Consider the following 15,094-nt stretch of genomic DNA (forward strand, 5'->3'; position numbering starts at 1 on the left):
CTAATGTCTGGAGAAAGTTAGTTAATAAAATTGGTGGTAGCTCAAAACCCTGAAGATATCTCATCACCCTAGTTAGAGAAGGCACAGTTTATTTGACCTCCTTTTCAAATATTAAAACAGATGAACTATTAAGTACAGAACTCCTTTGGACTCTGCACCTCCCAATATTTTTCTGAAAGGTGGAAACGTTATTTGCCTGGTTTTGGCAAATTTAATCAGCAGGCACGGAAACATGCCATGTTCAAACCACTTTAAAAAAAAATTGCCACTAGGCCACTTACTCCCCGAAAGTTAGACCAATTTCCTTGCTTCTATTTATCAGGAAAATCGCAGAGAAATTTGTCAACAAAATCCTTTCCTCATTCCTGGAGGATCAAGGAATTCTCAATTATACCCAAACTGGTTTTAGAGCAGGAAACAGCACCAAGGAAGCTACTTTAGCCGGTACTGATGAACTTAAAGTAATCTTAGACACCAAGAGGTAAGCTGCTGTTGTGTTTGGAACTACACGCCACATTCGATATGCTGTCCCACTTGATACTTAACAGGAGACTGGGAGAAGCCGGAATAACCAGTAATGCCAGCAAATGGCTAACCTAATTTCTACAAAACAGGGGTTTTCAGGTTTGGGAAGAATCACTTTCCCTAAAGACTCTCGCTTTGGACCACGGAGTGCCACAGGGCTCACATTTAAGCCCCAACCTGTTCAATGTTCAACCACTGCCAAATAGCATAATGTGAGACCAATACTCAACGGTATCACCAGGAAATGATACCCAGACAACCATCTCCCTAACATCTGACAGAACAGCTTTTTCCATCCAGCTTAATGTCTGCCTCACATCTCACCGACTGAATGTCCAGTAACTGTTTGAAACTCAGAGGAGACACAATAGATGTTGGTAGTCGGTAATAATTCCCCCCTTTAGACAAAACTATTTAGGGGATCTTCATCCCCCAAAAACTGAAATAAAATGTCTGGGTGTTTGAATTGATTACCAACTCACCATGCAGGTCTAGGTTAAGAAATAAGCAGCAAGCTGCTTTGAGTTACTTAGAACCCTTAGGAAGGTACTTAGTTGGCTACCTCAGGATACTTGAATAGTACAGGGCCTAGTGCTTCCTCTGCTTGATTATGGCAATTCCGTACCCGATGAGCCCCTTGCATGTTATCAGGCATCTTTACCCAGAATGCTGCAGCCCACATCCTCCTAAAGATTCACAAGCATCACTCGGTCTCTTCATCTTTGGCAGGGCTACAGTGGTTGCAGGTTCTGAAGGCAAACTTAAATCTGCTTGCCCATCAAGTAATCTATCATATAAGCTTTCCATTAATTCAGTGGCTGTTAACTCCCTACATCCCCAAACGATCTACGCTCTGTAGATCAAATACTCCTAACTGTAGCAAAAAAATAAGCTAGGAGTGACGGCATTCATTTGCCTATTTAGCACCAAGGCTTTGCAATTTGCTGACTCCCTGAGAGTGGCCAAGGAAGAACCAAAATTCAGGAAGTTCCTTAAGACCTATCCTTTTTTGTTGTTGTTTTTTTTAATGAAGGGCCTGCTTGTCCACTGTGTGATGGACCTAACCTTTAACGCTAAAAGGCCTGCTAGGTAGCCATGTGCTTTACAAATCCCTATCATAGCATCCCTCCCCCATGTAATGCAGCAAGCAACTATATGGAAGCAGCAATTTTGTAAGGATGGCTGGTAATAATCAGAATATCATAGTTCTGAAAAACAGATATCTGGCATATTCCCAAAGTCACTTTAAAGACTCAGAAAATCATGCACCCTAGTTTGAGTTATGATTGCAGTATACCTTAAATTATGTAATTGTTGTAGGCATCGCAGTTTTCAAGGTAACCAAAATTATGATTGTTCAGTTTGTTGGCCTGGTTTGAACAGACTGTAGTCTGAGCTTCTGCTTATTGACACAGTGAAACAATATTTGCCTTATTTTTTTTATAAATGTATTGGCAAAAAAAAAAAATGAGTACTGCAAATTGTACAGGGGCCTTGAAACGAGAATTCAGTTTGTTCTAAAAAAAAATAAAACATAAGAATTACATAATATATAAATATATAATGTGTGTGTATGTATGTGCGCATATATATATATATATATATATATATATATTATATATATATATATATAAAGAAATTGACAATGCTAAAGATGAAAAAAATCACTGCACTTTTTAAAATGATTAGCCACATTCTTTTACATACATTTGAAAAAGGAACGTTGATAGAAAAATAGGACAATGTAGCCAGAAAAGCTGCAAAACTGACACCTTTAAGTATTCAGCTAGTATCCTATCAAGCCCAATGGCTGACAGTTAGGTCAGTTCTTTTTTCTGGCTATTAGTGAGAGGATCCTGCACCAATGAGCTTGGACTGTTTTGGAACGGCTTTCCAAACTTAAAAAAAAAAAAAAAGACACACTCACTCGATGCCTTTAGAAGCAGACTATTTTAACTGTTTTCTGACAAAAAGTTTTGTTTCTTTCATGAGAATATAATTACTCTTTATAAACTCCCTTCCCTGTGGAAGGAAAAGGTGCAGTCACTTACAGTGTCTGTCTGCGGATTTCCCATCAAATGAAGACTGCCCTTCCCGACAAAAAGTGTTCAAAGACTTCTATAAAGGACGAGAGCTGGCGGGATGGGGGGCAGATCAAATTACATGGCCGGCTGAAGAACATGGGAGGTGTCAAGAATACACGTTCAGGAACATGTGAGGGGGTGGAGAGCAGGTCTCCTGTGTCTTGGTTCTTCACACCTCCTCAAAAGATTTCTTTTGTGATTTCGACAAAAATAACACAGAGCCTCCATTCAACGTGTCACTATCAAGAGCAAGTATGTCGTACAGACAATAATGGACATAGAACGTAACAAAATCAGATTTGAAAAACTCAACGTCGGATGACATGACAGAGCTGGTCTCTGAAATTTTTAGTTATCTGAGTGCATAGGCTAAAGAGGACAAGGGTTAGCAACACATTGATTTCAGAGTATTCTAAGGGCAGTGATTCTTAACCTGTGGTCTGAGGACCCATGGTGGTCTGCTAAGCCTACTCAGTGGGTCCATGACTGCTTACAGTGCTAATTATTTATATATTAAGTGTACAAATAAAAAGCAAAATGTACAAGTGAAAAGTTAACATTGTTCTGTAAATGTGAAGGAATTGAAATTGGAGGCTAAAAATTAGGTTACTAGCCTCAGATTGGTAAGTGGGAACAGTGCAACTACACCAAACCAAATGTAGTATGGACAATGAGTTACCTCAATTGGATTTAGAAAAGCTACACCTTTTCTATTACAAATTTGATTTATTTACATTTGCTTGTGAACTGAATAAAATATTTTCATAGTTTGTGTATTTGTTTGATGAATGCTGGTTTCTGGATGTTTTGAGTATTTTTTTTGCAGTGCGTATCATCAAAAATGCTTAGACTGGGAGCCCTCTGCTTCCAGTAATGACTCAGTTGGGGTTCCTGGATTCCAAATAATATTCCAGTGGGGGTGCACAGTAATGATTAAGTGGGGGTCCACAGAAATCAAAAGGTTAAGAACCACTGTTCTGGAAAAAAAAAAAAAAATGAATAAGTTACCTAGCTTTGGTAAAGCCCTGTCTGGTAGGCACAGGACCTAGGGGCCAGACAGGATCTGGAAAAATATTCCCAGCAGTACCTCAGCATGTCGGAAGATGGAGTCTTGAGACTTCAGCCTCATGTTTTTCACCAATGCAACATTGACAGAGTCCATATAATCCCCCCTCCGACGCGCTGATGTCAGCTTCTTCTATGACTGGTTTACGCACTAAAAATCAGATCAACTAAAACTGCCTACGGAAACAGGGTGCCAAAAGAGAGATATTTCTATGTCAATTGATTACAAACTTCCAATGAAGAAACCTTAATGCAAAGAAAAGGCTCTTTGAAATAAAATAAAATAAAAAGGGAAAACAGTTCACAGAGCTTCCCTGTACGGGGAGTCCCTGTCCTTGGGAATACATGTGTGTGGAGGTTGGGTCCGAAAGGAAACTGCAGCTAGATCCTGTCGCTACCAGATAAAGCATTACCAAAGGCAAGTACCTTTTTCATTTGACAGCGACATCTAGCCTCAGATTCCTTACCTTAGAATTAGATACCATAGCAATACCATCCCTGGAAGTGGGTCTGCAGACCAATTTCAGACAAAGAAGTCCTGCAGGGCCAAATAGGCAAAATGCCATCACAAAGGGCCTGACAGTTTGGACAGTTATGTTAGGTAAACATGTGCCGAGAAACCCACGTTGCTGCCAGGTATATATCCAGGACTGGAACTCTGCATTGCAAAGGCGTGGTCATGGATCTGTCTGGTACAATGAGCACGCAAGCCCTCAAGGAGTTGCTTCTTGGCCAATACATAGCAGATTTTAATGCAAATGCGACTGATCCTGCAAAAGGTTACTGACTAGAACAAACCGGCCTGGAAAAGTAACCAGATACTTTTACGTATTTACATGATAAGAACAAACTCCACACCATAAGAACTGTGGGAAGGACCACAGGAAAGTAAAGTCAAAGGTATCCAAAAGCATGGGAATAACGTTACCATGGCAGTGGGGCAAAATCTGTCGAAAGGCAACAGACAATATGAGCATTAAAAAAACAACTGTCCCTGAAGTGGGATGAACCTACATGGAGGCCCAGAATCAACAGGCAATGCCACCGAGCAATAGCTCTTCACCCTAAAAAAAGCCATCATTTTAGTCAAAGCTCCTCTGTAAAAGCGCAGAGAAAAAGGGGAAAACCAAGAACCCATTTCTGAAGAACAAAGCACTGAACAATGCTTTAACAATAATATGGGGAAGACCACAACATCAACTATTGGCATAGAACAGTTGTACTACTACATAAAAAACTGCCAGAGAGAATGTTGACACCTCTAAACCATCTAAAAAGCATAATGCACATAGGAGGCAAATAAAAATATTTGTCAATGTAACGACAAAGTAAATTTTATATATATATATATATATATATATATATATATATATATATATATATATATATATATATATATATATATATATATATATATATATATGGAAAATATCACTTACCCAGTGTACACCTGTTTGTGGCATGAGACTCTGCAGATTCACATGCTGTGCATTATCCTACCATCTAGTGTTGGGTTCGGAGTGTTACAAGTTGTTTTTCTTCAAAGAAGTCTTTTCGAGTCACGAGACCGAGGGACTCCTCCCTTTCGGCTCCATTGCGCATGGGCGTCAACTCCTTCTTAGATTGGTTTTCCCGCAGAGGGTGAGGTAGGAGTTGTGTATATAGTAAAGGTGCCCATGCAATGGAGTAAGTATGTATGTACATAATGTAATTATAAGTGATATATATTTACAAATTTACAAATGTACAAGTTTTTTCAACATATAACATATAGTTTTCATCAACTTAAAACGGCTACAGGCTCCCGGGGAGGCGGAGGGCGCATGTGAATCTGCAGTGTCTCATGCCACGAACAGATGTACACTGGGTAAGTGACATTTTCCGTTCGATGGCATGTGTAACTGCAGATACACATGCTGTGCATAGACTAGTAAGCAGTTACTCCCCAAAAGCGATGGCTTAGCCTGTAGGAGTTGAAGTTGTTTGAAATAATGTTCGTAATACTGCCTGTCCTACTGTGGCTTGTTGTGTCGTTAACACATCTACAACAGTAGTGTTTTGTGAATGTATGAGGTGTAGACCATGTGGCTGCCTTACATATTTCTGTCACAGGTATATTTCCTAGAAAGGCCATTGTGGCGCCTTTTTTCCTAGTGGAGTGTGCCTTTGGGGTAATAGGCAGTTCTCTCTTTGCTTAAATATAGCAGGCTTGAATACATTTCAAAATCCATCTGGCAATGCCTTGTTTGGATATTGGATTTCCTGCATGAGGTTTTTGAAATGCTACAAACAATTGCTTTGTTTTGAGAAACTGTTTTGTTCTATCAATGTAATACATTAGTGCTCTTTTAATGTCTAAGGTATGTGAGGCTCTTTCAGCTACTGAGTCTGGCTGTGGAAAAAAGGACTGGGAATTCCACTGTTTGGTTTAGGTGGAACGGTGAAATAACTTTTGGTAAAAATTTTGGATTTGTGCGTAGAACTAATTTATGTTTGTGTATTTGTATAAAGGGTTTTTGTATAGTAAATGCTTGTATTTCACTTACTCTTCTAAGAGATGTGATTGCTATTAGGAAGGCAACTTTCCAGGTTAAGTACTGCATTTCACAAGAGTGCATGGGTTCAAATGGTGGACCCATGAGTCGTGTTAATACAATATTAAGGTTCCATGAGGGAACTGGTGGTGTTCTTGGGGGTATGATTCTTTTTAGACCCTCCATAAATGCTTTGATGACTGGGATTCTAAAGAGTGATGTTGAATGTGTATCCTGCAGATATTGCTGTGAGATGTATTTTAATGGACGAAAAAGCAAGATTTGATTTTTGTAAGTGTAATAGGTAGCTTACATTGTCTTTTGCGGATGCATGTAGTGGTTGAATTTGATTATTATGGCAGTAATAAACAAATATTTTCCATTTATTTGCGTAGCAAGGTCTTGTAGTAGGTTTTCTTGCTTGTTTAATGACCTCCATACATTCTTGTGTAAGGTCTAGATGCCCAAATTCTAAGATTTCAGGAGCCAGATTGCTAGATTGAGCGATGCTGGATTCGGGTGTCTGATCTGTTTTTTGTGTTGAGTTAACAGATCTGGTCTGTTTGGTAGTTTGATATGAGGTACTTCTGACAGATCTAGTAGTGCTGTGTACCATGGCTGACGTGCCAAAGTTGGTGCTATAAGTATTAGTTTGTTTTGACTCAATTTGTTTACTAAATACGGAAGGAGTGGGAGAAGGGGAAAAGTAGAAGCAAATATCCCTGAGCAACTCATCCATAATGCATTGCCCTTGGAGTGAGGGTGTGGATACCTGGACGCGAAGTTTTGGCACTTTGCGTTTTCTTTTGTTGCGAATAGGTCTATTCATGGTGTTCCCCAGCTTTGAAAGTAAGTCTGTAGTATCTGGGGATGAATTTCCCATTCATGGGTTTGTTGGTGATCTCGACTGAGATTGTCGGCTAACTGGTTTTGAATTCCTGTGATGTATTGTGCTATTAGGCGAATGTGATTGTGAATCGCCCAATGCCAAATTCTTTGTGCTAAGAGACACAGCTGTGATGAGTGTGTCCCTCCCTGTTTGTTTAGGTAATACATTGTTGTCATGTTGTCTGTTTTGACAAGAATGTGTTTGTGGGCTATTGTCGTTTGAAACGCTTTCAATGTTAGAAATACTGCTAGCAGTTCTAGATGATTTATATGAAGTTGCCTCTGTTGAGCGTCCCACTGTCCCTGAATGCTGTGCTGGTTGAGGTGTGCTCTCCACCCTACCATGGAAACATCTGTTGTGATCACGTACTGAGGCACAGGGTCTTGGAATGGCCGCCCTTGGTTTAAATTTATAGGATTCCACCATTGAAGCGAGGAGTGTGTTTGGTGGTCTATCAACACTAGATCTTTAAGTTGACCCTGTGCTTGTGTCCATTGTGTTGCTAGGGCCGTATGTGTAGTCTTGCGTTTGGGACAATGGCTATGCATGAAGACATCATGCCTAGAAGTTTCATCACAAACCTCACTTGATAGTGTTGGTTTGGGTGCATGTTTAGTATTACATTTTGGAATGCTGGTACCCTTTGTGGACTTGGAGTGGCAATCCCTTTTTGTGTGTTGATTGTTGCTACTAAGTATTGTTGTATTTGACACGGTTGTAAGTGTCATTTTAGGTAGTTTATAGAGAACCCAAGCTTGTGAAGGGTTTCTATGACGTGTGTTGAAGACACTGTTTCTGACTGCTGGTTTTTATTTATCAATCGTCTAGGTATGGGAATACGTGTATGTGCTGTCTTCTGATATGTGCAGCTACTACTGCAAGGCATTTTGTAAATACCCTTGGTGCTGTTGTTATCCCGAATGGTAACACTTTGAATTGGTAGTGTACTCCCTGGATTACAAACCTTAAGTATTTCCTGTGGGAAGGACGTATGGGTATATGGAAGTAAGCATCCTTGAGGTCTAACGTTGACATGTAGTCTTGTTGTTTGAGCAAGGGAATCACGTCTTGAAGTGTTACCATGGGAAAGTGATCTGATTTGATGTAACGGTTTAGTGTTCTGAGATCTAAGATGGGTCTCAGTGTTTTGTCCTTTTTTGGTATTAGAAAATACAGGGAATAAACACCTGTTCCTTTCTGATGTTTGGGCACTAGTTCTATTGCCTCTTTTTGTAATAACGCTTGGACTTCTAGTTGTAATAGATCCAAGTGCTGTTTGGACATGTTGTGTACTTTTGGAGGCACATTTGGTGGTAATTGTACGAATTCTATGCAATAACCATGTTGGATAATGGCTAGGACCCACGAGTCCGTAGTTATGTCTTCCCAATTTTTGTAATAATTTGTGAGTCTCCGCTCCACTGGTGTTGTGTGTTGGGGATTTGTGACATTGGAGTCACTGTTTTGTTTGTGGGTTTTTTGGGCTTTGGAATTTCCCTCGTGTTTTAGGAAACTGTCCACCCCTATATTGACCCCGAAAACCTCCTCTTTGGTATTGGCCCTGGTATGAGGGCCTGGTCTGTGAGGTTGAAGGTTCTGTGCTTTGAGCTCGAAACCCCCCCTCTAAAGTGTGGTTTCCTAAAGGTGCCTCTGCTCTGTGGGGAGTAAAGTGTGTGCATGGCTTTGGCCGTGTCCGTGTCTTTCTTGAGCTTTTCTATAGCTGTATCCGCCTCCGGCCCAAACAACTGTTGTCCATTAAAAGGCATATTAAGCACAGCCTGCTGGATCTCTGGCTTAAATCCGGCGGTGCGTAGCCATGCGTGTCTCCGAATAGTGACCGCCGTGTTCACTGTTCTGGCGGCTGTGTCCGCTGCGTCCATAGCCGATCGTATCTGGTTGTTGGAGATACTTTGGCCCTCCTCCATCACTTGTTGTGCACGCTTTTGAAACTCTTTGGGAAGATGTTCAATGAAATGCTGCATTTCGTCCCAATGAGCCCTGTCATATCTTGCCAATAAAGCTTGGGAATTGGCAATACGCCATTGATTGGCTGCTTGTGCTGCAACCCTTTTTCCTGCTGCATCAAACTTCCGACTTTCTTTGTCGGGTGGTGGTGCATCCCCAGAAGTCTGAGTTTGCCCTTTTCCGGGCTGCCCCTACTATCACTGAGTCAGGTGTTAGTTGTTGCATTATGTAGACAAGGTCCGTAGGGGGAGGTTTGTATTTCTTCTCCACCCTAGGTGTGAGGGCTCTGCCTTTGACGGGGTCTTGAAACACCTGTTTCGCGTGTTTTAACATGCCTGGTAACATAGGCAGACTCTGGTATTGGCTATGTGTTGATGACAGGGTATTGAATAAAAAGTCATCCTCTATATGTTCTGCATGCAGTGCTACATTGTGAAAAGTAGCTGCTCTGGACACCACCTGCATGTAAGCAGTACTGTCTTCTGGTGGTGATGGTCTTGCCGGGTAGCAAGCCGGACTATTGTCAGTTAATGGTGCATCATATAGATCCCATGCATCTGGGTCATCCTGGCTCATCCCTGTGTGCGTTGGTGATTGCATCATTGGGGGTGTTGCAATTGGTGACAGTTGTGGTGAGTGCTGTGGCGATGGCTGTGGTGTAAAACGTGGTGGAGTTTTTTCTTTAGCCACTTTTGCTTTTGGCTGTTTTTCTGTTTTTTGGAAAGCGAGTTTTCGTTTCATTTTAATTGGGGGAAGAGTTCTTATTTTCCCCGTGTCCTTCTGAATATGGAGCCTTCTTTGTGTATAGTCTGGCTCTCCCATCTCTAATTCTTGTCCAAATGTATGGCCTTGTAGTTGTGATGAAAGGCCTTGTTCTTCTGAATAGGAGCTCTGTTTCGGCTCCGAGGCTGGGTGTTTCGGCACCGGAACCTTTTCCGCAGTCTTTCGGCTCCGAAGCCACCTTTTTCGGTTTCAGGGTGCCGATATCTCGGTGCCGAGTTTGGTCGGAGCCAGTGTCTCGGTGCTGAGTAAACTCTGTGCCGGTATCTCGACCGGAGTCTGATGTCTTCGACACGTGTGTGCCCTTTTTCGGTGCCGGTGGTTGGTCACCGTGCTTACGGGTTAAGCCATGGCAGGCCGGCAGTGGCGTCCCCTGGGCTTTCATTATCTTTGTGTGAGTTTTGGCCGGGGCAGCTTTACTCACGGTTTGTTGCCTCGCCGGCTGCTCACTTTCGGCATTGTCCGAGTCAGGAATGGAGAAAGTCTCCTCTTCTTCGACGTCGTGGTGTCCTGCCGGCGTCAATGCCATTTGAAGTCTTCGAGCTCTCTGGTCCTGTAGCGTCTTCTTCAACCGAAATGCCCGACAGGCCTCACAGGTATCCTCTTTGTGTTCGGGGGACAAACACAAATTACAGACCAAATGCTGGTCTGTATAAGGATACTTATTGTGGCATTCGGGGCAGAAGCGGAATGGGGTCCGTTCCATGAGCCTTGAAGACACACGCGGTCGGGCCGACCAGGCCCCGCCGGGGAGTGGAAGCCCCGAAGGGCTACCGGAGCTCTTCTTTTATTCGGTGACGATCTGCTATTACTAACCCAATACCGAACGCAAACAATACCGTAAAATTTTCTGAGATTTATCTAACTTTCCGAACCGAAACACAGAGCGAAGAGGAACACATCCGAACCCGATGGCGGAAAGAAAACAATCTAAGATGGAGTCGATGCCCATACGCAATGGAGCCCAAAGGGAGGAGTCCCTCGGTCTCGTGACTCGAAAAGACTTCTTCAAAGAAAAACAACTTGTAACACTCCGAGCCCAACACTAGATGGCAGGATAATGCACAACATGTATATCTGCAGCTACACATGCCATCGAACATATATATACATATATACATATATATATATATATATATATATATACACACACACACACACACACACACACACCATCAAAATGAATTGGGACTGAGCAGTCATATCAGAAAGATAGTACTAATACAAGAGAATGAAAATTGTGGATGACATCACACACCGCTGTAAAATAAAGGCTATCGACCATTTAAAAAAAATGCCAACTGGCGTAGTCCTCATCAAGTTGCTCATAGCAAAAGCTTAAAAGAAGACGGCAGGTGGAAAACATGGCAGGAGTACAGAATGAAAGGTAAAATACATAGTTCCCTAGGAACGTAACCCTACAAAGCGGACGTACGCAAACTGAAAACAATGTAGTAAAAGCTGAATCAACGAAAGGAGTTGAAATCTATATAAGAGCAATAATTGCTCATTACAGGAAATAATGTCCCTACAGGAAATAGACAGTAAAATCATCAGATGGGTAAAGACAAAGCATGTCTATCGCCTTCATTATTATATCAATGTATATGGGCATCTACGGAAGGGAGAGTGGTACACAGCAAAAAGGAATATTCCATTATGAATTAAGGAACCTTAATAACAAAGAAGCGTTATAACTACCCCCAGCGGGGTAGAAAATTATGTCACACTGAAGAATAGAGAGAAGGGAACCAACCAGGGAGACAGTCTGAAGAAAGAAACCAATCCCATTATGAACTAATCCCCAAAAAGGAGCCATAATGTTCAAATCAAATGCGTAAATAACCAGTATCCACTGTAAGATGGAAGGTAGCCATCATTACAGAAGATGGCCACATGCAGCGTCTTAAGAATAAATATGTAGAAATCTTGAGGCCCTGGATGGTGTGTTGCCTCTTGCCTAAGAGAAGCCTGTAGGAGCCTAGGTACAGGACTTTACCTCTATGCGATATTTAAGTATAGCACATCTCCTTGCAATGAAGAAGCAGTGTAAGGACAGCAAGACAGGCAGCACAAGAGAAGAAAGCAATTAGCATGACTCGCACAGACACAAGAAGGAATTTGAAACAGTGTACCACTGCTGCCAGAGATACCAACAGCAAGAGCCCCGTGCTGCTAAGGTATAGCAAGAATAGCTTGCCAAAGAAGTGAAAAGACGCACAAATGTGGGATGGCAGTACCACTTGCCCCACTAAGAAAAGTAAGTCTCTCATCAGAAGAACACTAGAAAGAGAAGCATAAGTAATGCTCCAATGCTAAAGCAAGGAGAAAAAACACTCAGTAGTCTATACACAAAAGCTCACAGGGAGTTATAATGAGAAGCTTCCTATAAGGGATAAGAAAAGTACCACAAATATCTAGTAACACCTAAAAGGCATACAGAAGCTACTCTACACAGAGCAGGGAACAAATCACACTGTTAACTATCTCTTGAGTATGACGCCCGTCTTTAGAGAAAAAGAAAATCCCTGTTTCAACAGGTGCTAAACTCACTTAGGGCCACAAAGAATATACTTCCCACATAGCAACGACAGGACACCATTAACAGCTTTATTAAATAATGGGAATACCTGCACAAGGCAGAAACACTCCACCAGGTTCCATCAGAAGGTGGACTGGTTCTTAGACTGAATTTGAAAAAGGTAACTAAAACCTGGATTTAACAGGAAGTACAGGACTTCACTCTGAAATTGGTTCATCTGTAAGATAGACTTATTTAGGAATCTTTTCCAGACACTGTCCCTGCAGAATCGGCATGTGCACCTAACAGGTGGGCACCGTCAGGGGGCATGTCTTCCAATGTACATCGGACAGCCTCCAAAAAGCCTGAGTGGCATAGATAAATATGGCGACGCAGCACTACAGAGTGAGCCATGGTTCAACCAACTGACTGTGGTATCCACACCACATCTTATTACAAACCTAACTGCCTCTCGCCCATCCTGGAGTGTCTGCACAAGGTCGCACAGAAGTCTCCTACAGAAGCGAAGGTACCAGGCATGCCACCGAATCCCACAATGGTTGGGAAAAGCAGCCCATCCCAGAACACAAGCAGTGCTAACTGACCACCAGGTTGAATGAGGAGAAAAGGTTTTGTTTACATGTTTCCATCCATCTGCACTCTGTCCAGAGAAACGTTAGGGAGGAATAAACTAATGGGGTGAAAAGTTAGGGTTATGCAGGCGCTCAGGATCATAAATGGCAAAAATTATTCAAATATCAAAAGAGAAATACAATAAGAAAAAAGAAAAGGGTGCCCGCACAAGGGAGCACACCCATCCCTTACAGGTTTAAACAAAACCAAACATACATGAATACAATGTGCGGCACACCTAACAACAACATTGATTGTACATCAAAGAACTACATGAGTAGTCTAGAGAAAATCAAAATGTCCATTATTTTTTATTACGCGTGTTGAAACATCCAGTTCAATTCACAGATAGAAGAATTTTTTCTTCAAATATTCCAAAACATCTTCAAGAAAGTATAACTCAAGCCAACACGTGTTTCGTCATGGGAAATTCTTGTTCAAATCCCGAACGACTTCTTCAGGGCTATAAAATTATACATGTAATCATTGAGTTAGAGACCAAAATACTTGAACTAGGTTGTTAAAGTTTTTTGGTGCAATCGAAAATTATGTAAAGAGCCAAAGACCTACATCTCTAAAGTGCAACTAACTCAAGCACACAACCAACACTGTCCCTCAAAATACCAGTCACCCAAATTGTGGAATAGGATAGAGAAAAAATGTGTGTAGTTATTTAACTAATGTAACCCACCGACACCAAAGCAATCCATTAAATCAAGCAGAAAACCCATCTTCAAGTTGGAAGGACAAACTACTGATAATATGTATTGACCGAAAAGAATCCTTTAATCCATGCAGTAGTGAACCAATGTGACAACCAACATGCTTAGGAAGATCCTAAGTCATACCTCCCGACTAGTAGGATTAACCATCTTTTTAAGTCATCTAGATTATTCATTGAAATAGTCTCGTAAGCATTTTGTAGACCGAACTCCTAAACATGGCACATGAAAAAAGTCAGTGAACAAGGTCTATTAACAAACCTGTGAAATAGTGCGGCCAGACGTACACATCAAAATGGGACACCAAGACCACATGTCTGACGGTTGCGCTCAATGGAAATCGAAAACGGACTACCGCTATCATAGAAAACGAGGGACCCACGGCCCACTGCTCCGCGTAAACAAACATAACCAAATTGAATCTAACAATTGACCTACGTGCATGTGCACAAAGTCCATACTACCATAAAAAAAAAAATTGTTTATTATTCAAAGGAATCAGCTCAGTAAACTGGTACTCTCTTAGTACAAACACAAGAAACATCAACTAAAACTATAAAGACCAAATTGAAAGAGACAGACCATATCTAATCACGTGATGATAAATCTAATCATAATAATGAAAGTTGTACCCACCCCAAGTATAATAACCACAGTAGCATGAATAAAAAAAGACATTGTTAAAGGATTTTGGTGATTAACTCAATGTTTGTGTCTCTGTTGACAAAGAGAAACTTAACAAGTACAAATTGAGGTTACATACACATAAATACATGACATAGAACTTGACAAACATAGATATCTTAAGTATAGATAACACAAATTTATCAGTTAGCTAGGAAAAATTCCAACTCCCTATCAGAATTTAGACCTGATTCAAAGGCCCTCAGTCTCATGATCCAGAGTGCCTCTCTTTGACGTAGGGCTAGTTCTCAGTTGCCCCCCCCTCGGGTCTCTTGGGACATGTTCCAGCCCAAAAAATGCGAAGGACTTATGAATAGTTGCCTGAAAAAATACCGATAACATTTCAAAGAGGCAGAAATTTGAAAAGTTTGCTAAGTCCCAGTTTCACTACTATTTCCCCTGTTAAAACATGGCTTTCTACTAAAATTGTGGGGTTTTTCAAGTGTGGCGGCTGTGGAGTTTGCCGCTGGGCCTCCCATGATATTAAGGAATTCTCTGATGGAAAAAGACAATTTGAAATCTGTTCATTTATTAATTGCAATACGACCTACGTTGTGTATTTAATACGTTGTAAATGCCTTAAGGTGTATGTTGGTAGCACAATACGCTCACTTAAGACTAGAATTGATGAACGTTAGGGAGGATTCTGAGGTCAGAAGAGGCTATAGCTAACTGCACGCACCACAAAATTC

General features: G+C 41.4%; 1 protein-coding gene across 17 annotated transcripts in view; it reads right to left on the bottom strand.

Annotated features, from left to right (window-relative positions):
* UBR4 (ubiquitin protein ligase E3 component n-recognin 4) overlaps nt 1-15,094 on the bottom strand; it is a 1,862,787-nt gene that overhangs the window by 1,012,251 nt on the left and 835,442 nt on the right. The window lies entirely within an intron of this gene.

The sequence above is a fragment of the Pleurodeles waltl genome, chromosome 6 (genome assembly GCF_031143425.1).
Source record: "Pleurodeles waltl isolate 20211129_DDA chromosome 6, aPleWal1.hap1.20221129, whole genome shotgun sequence".
Classification (NCBI taxonomy): Eukaryota; Metazoa; Chordata; class Amphibia; order Caudata; family Salamandridae; genus Pleurodeles; species Pleurodeles waltl.